Genomic DNA, 5000 nt, shown 5'->3' on the forward strand with positions numbered 1-5000 from the left:
ACGCAATCAGGGTGACGCAATATGAAACCAAAATTCGCAATAAGGATGACGCAATATGAAAGCAAAATGCGCATCCGGAATGACACGATATGAAAGCAAACTATGCAATCAGGATGACAAAATATGAAAGTAAAATACGCAATCAGAATGACGTAATATGAAAGAAAAGTACGCAATCAGGATGACGCAATATGAAAGCAAAATTTGCAATCAGGATGACACAATATGAAAGCGAAATAAGCAATCAGGATGACACAATATGAAAGCAAGATACGCAATCAGGATGACGCAATATGAAAGCAAAATACGCAATCAGAATGAAGTAAAATGAAAGCAAAATAGGCAATCAGGATGACACAATATGAAAGCAAAATAAGCAATCAGGATGACACAAAATGACAGCAAGATACGCAATCAGGATGACGCAATATGAAAGCAAAATACGCAATCAGAATGACGTAATATGAAAGCAAAATAGGCAATCAGGACGACGCAATATGAAAGCAAAATAAGCAATCAGGATGACACAATATGAAAGCGAAATAAGCAATCAGGATGACACAATATGAAAGCGAAATAAGCAATCAGGATGACACAATATGAAAGCAAGATACGCAATCAGGATGACGCAATATGAAAGCAAAATACGCAATCAGAATGAAGTAAAATGAAAGCAAAATAGGCAATCAGGATGACACAATATGAAAGCGAAATAAGCAATCAGGATGACACAATATGAAAGCAAGATACGCAATCAGGATGACGCAATATGAAAGCAAAATACGCAATCAGGGTGACGCAATATGAAACCAAAATTCGCAATCAGGATGACGCAATATGAAAGCAAAATGCGCATCCGGAATGACACGATATGAAAGCAAACTATGCAATCAGAATGAAGTAAAATGAAAGCAAAATAGGCAATCAGGATGACACAATAAGAAAGCAAAATACGCAAGTAGGATAACACAATATGAAAGCAAAATACGCAATCAGGATGATGCAATATGAAAGCAAAATACGCAATCAGGGTGACGCAATATGAAACCAAAATTCGCAATCAGGATGACGCAATATGAAAGCAAAATGCGCATCCGGAATGACACGATATGAAAGCAAACTATGCAATCAGGATGACAAAATATGAAAGTAAAATACGCAATCAGAATGACGTAATATGAAAGAAAAGTACGCAATCAGGATGACGCAATATGAAAGCAAAATTTGCAATCAGGATGACACAATATGAAAGCGAAATAAGCAATCAGGATGACACAATATGAAAGCAAGATACGCAATCAGGATGACGCAATATGAAAGCAAAATACGCAATCAGAATGAAGTAAAATGAAAGCAAAATAGGCAATCAGGATGACACAATATGAAAGCGAAATAAGCAATCAGGATGACACAATATGAAAGCAAGATACGCAATCAGGATGACGCAATATGAAAGCAAAATACGCAATCAGAATGACGTAATATGAAAGCAAAATAGGCAATCAGGACGACGCAATATGAAAGCAAAATAAGCAATCAGGATGACACAATATGAAAGCGAAATAAGCAATCAGGATGACACAATATGAAAGCGAAATAAGCAATCAGGATGACACAATATGAAAGCAAGATACGCAATCAGGATGACGCAATATGAAAGCCAAATACGCAATCAGAATGAAGTAAAATGAAAGCAAAATAGGCAATCAGGATGACACAATATGAAAGCGAAATAAGCAATCAGGATGACACAATATAAAAGCAAGATACGCAATCAGGATGACGCAATATGAAAGCAAAATACGCAATCAGAATGACGTAATATGAAAGCAAAATAGGCAATCAGGACGACGCAATATGAAAGCAAAATAAGCAATCAGGATGACACAATATGAAAGCGAAATAAGCAATCAGGATGACACAATATGAAAGCGAAATAAGCAATCAGGATGACACAATATGAAAGCAAGATACGCAATCAGGATGACGCAATATGAAAGCAAAATACGCAATCAGAATGAAGTAAAATGAAAGCAAAATAGGCAATCAGGATGACACAATATGAAAGCGAAATAAGCAATCAGGATGACACAATATGAAAGCAAGATACGCAATCAGGATGACGCAATATGAAAGCAAAATACGCAATCAGAATGACGTAATATGAAAGCAAAATAGGCAATCAGGACGACGCAATATGAAAGCAAAATAAGCAATCAGGATGACACAATATGAAAACGAAATAAGCAATCAGGATGACACAATATGAAAGCGAAATAAGCAATCAGGATGACACAATATGAAAGCAAGATACGCAATCAGGGTGACGCAATATGAAACCAAAATTCGCAATCAGGATGACGCAATATGAAAGCAAAATGCGCATCCGGAATGACACGATATGAAAGCAAACTATGCAATCAGGATGACAAAATATGAAAGTAAAATACGCAATCAGAATGACGTAATATGAAAGCAAAATAGGCAATCAGGATGACGCAATATGAAAGCAAAATTTGCAATCAGGATGACACAATATGAAAGCGAAATAAGCAATCAGGATGACACAATATGAAAGCAAGATACGCAATCAGGATGACGCAATATGAAAGCAAAATACGCAATCAGAATGACGTAATATGAAAGCAAAATAGGCAATCAGGACGACGCAATATGAAAGCAAAATAAGCAATCAGGATGACACAATATGAAAGCGAAATAAGCAATCAGGATGACACAATAAGAAAGCAAAATACGCAATCAGGATGACGCAATATGAAAGCAAAATACGCAATCAGAATGACGTAATATGAAAGCAAAATAGGCAATCAGGATGACACAATATGAAAACGAAATAAGCAATCAGGATGACACAATATGAAAGCAAGATACGCAATCAGGATGACGCAATATGAAAGCAAAATACGCAATCAGAATGACGTAATATGAAAGCAAAATAGGCAATCAGGACGACGCAATATGAAAGCAAAATAAGCAATCAGGATGACACAATATGAAAGCGAAATAAGCAATCAGGATGACACAATATGAAAGCGAAATAAGCAATCAGGATGACACAATATGAAAGCAAGATACGCAATCAGGATGACGCAATATGAAAGCAAAATACGCAATCAGAATGAAGTAAAATGAAAGCAAAATAGGCAATCAGGATGACACAATATGAAAGCGAAATAAGCAATCAGGATGACACAATATGAAAGCAAGATACGCAATCAGGATGACACAATATGAAAGCAAAATACGCAATCAGAATGACGTAATATGAAAGCAAAATAGGCAATCAGGACGACGCAATATGAAAGCAAAATAAGCAATCAGGATGACACAATATGAAAGCAAAATAAGCAATCAGGATCACAAAATATAAAAGCGAAATAAGCAATCAGGATGACACAATATGAAAGCAAAATAAGCAATCAGGATGACACAATATGAAAGCAAAATAAGCAATCAGGATGACACAATATGAATGCAAGATACGCAATCAGGATGACGCAATATGAAAGCAAAATACGCAATCAGAATGACGTAATATGAAAGCAAAATAGGCAATCAGGACAACGCAATATGAAAGCAAAATAAGCTATCAGGATGACACAATATGAAAGCAAAATAAGCAATCAGGATGACAAAATATGAAAGCAAAATACGCAATCAAAATGACGTAATATGAAAGCAAAATACGCAATCAGGATGATGCAATATGAAAGCAAAATAAGCAATCAGGATGACACAATATGAAAGCAAAATATGCAATCAGGATGACAAAATATGAAAGCAAAATACGCAATCAGATTGACGTAATATGAAAGCAAAATACGCAATCAGGATGACGCAATATGAAAGAAAAATACACAATCAGAATGACTAAATATGAAAGCAAAATACGCAATCAGGATGACGCAATATGAAAGCAAAATAAGCAATCAGGATGACACAATATGAAAGCAAAACACGCAATCAGATTGACGTAATATGAAAGCAAAATACGCAATTAGGATGACGCAATATGAAAGCAAAATACACAATCAGGATGACAAAATATGAAAGCAAAATACGCAATCAGATTGACGTAATATGAAAGCAAAATACGCAATTAGGATGACGCAATATGAAAGCAAAATACACAATCAGGATGACGCAATATGAAAGCAAAATAAGAAATCAGGATGACACAATATGATAGCAAAATACGCAACCAGGAGGACAAAATATGAAAGCAAAATACGCAATCAGATTGACGTAATATGAAAGCAAAATACGCAATTAAGATGACTAAATATTAAAGCAAAATACGCAATCAGGATGACGCAATATGATAGCAAAATACGTAATTAGGAATAAGCAAAAAGAAAACAAAAATACGCAGTAGGGATGACTCAATAAGTAAGAAAAATATATAATCTGGACGGCTCACTAAGAAACCAAAATACGCATTTTCTCTTTGCTTCTTTTGTAGTTTATCTACTTATTTCCTTTCTTCACTGGGATATTTTTCTCTGTTGGAGTAACATCTTACTTTTCCAACAACGGTTGTAGTTTAAAGATTAAAGTTTAAAGTCCACTCATAAATGGCAGAGGCAAGGGACAGTGACATTGCCCTATCGAGCAGGACAATGCCCTAGACACTGACCATATATACATATGATCAGCGCCCAAGCTCCTCTCCACCCAAGCTAGGACCAGAAAGGCCAGGCAATGGCTGGTGATGACTCAACAGATAGACCTATAGGTTCCCCTGGAAACCCCCTTCCATAGCTTACAAGGATGGTGAGGTTGCAGAGACCGAAGAAACTACTGAGTTTCATATATAGGCTAAACTATATAACCTTCCAAAACATTGAATTTCCAAATTAATTTATCAGCTGAAAACACACAAAAGCAAAAACTTTTGAAAACTAATTATTAGTTATCAAAAATTGCAAATAAATTAGAAAATAAATTGATTGCAATATTTATTTCAACTGTCCACCAAG

The sequence above is a fragment of the Palaemon carinicauda genome, chromosome 19 (assembly GCF_036898095.1).
Source record: "Palaemon carinicauda isolate YSFRI2023 chromosome 19, ASM3689809v2, whole genome shotgun sequence".
Classification (NCBI taxonomy): domain Eukaryota; kingdom Metazoa; phylum Arthropoda; class Malacostraca; order Decapoda; family Palaemonidae; genus Palaemon; species Palaemon carinicauda.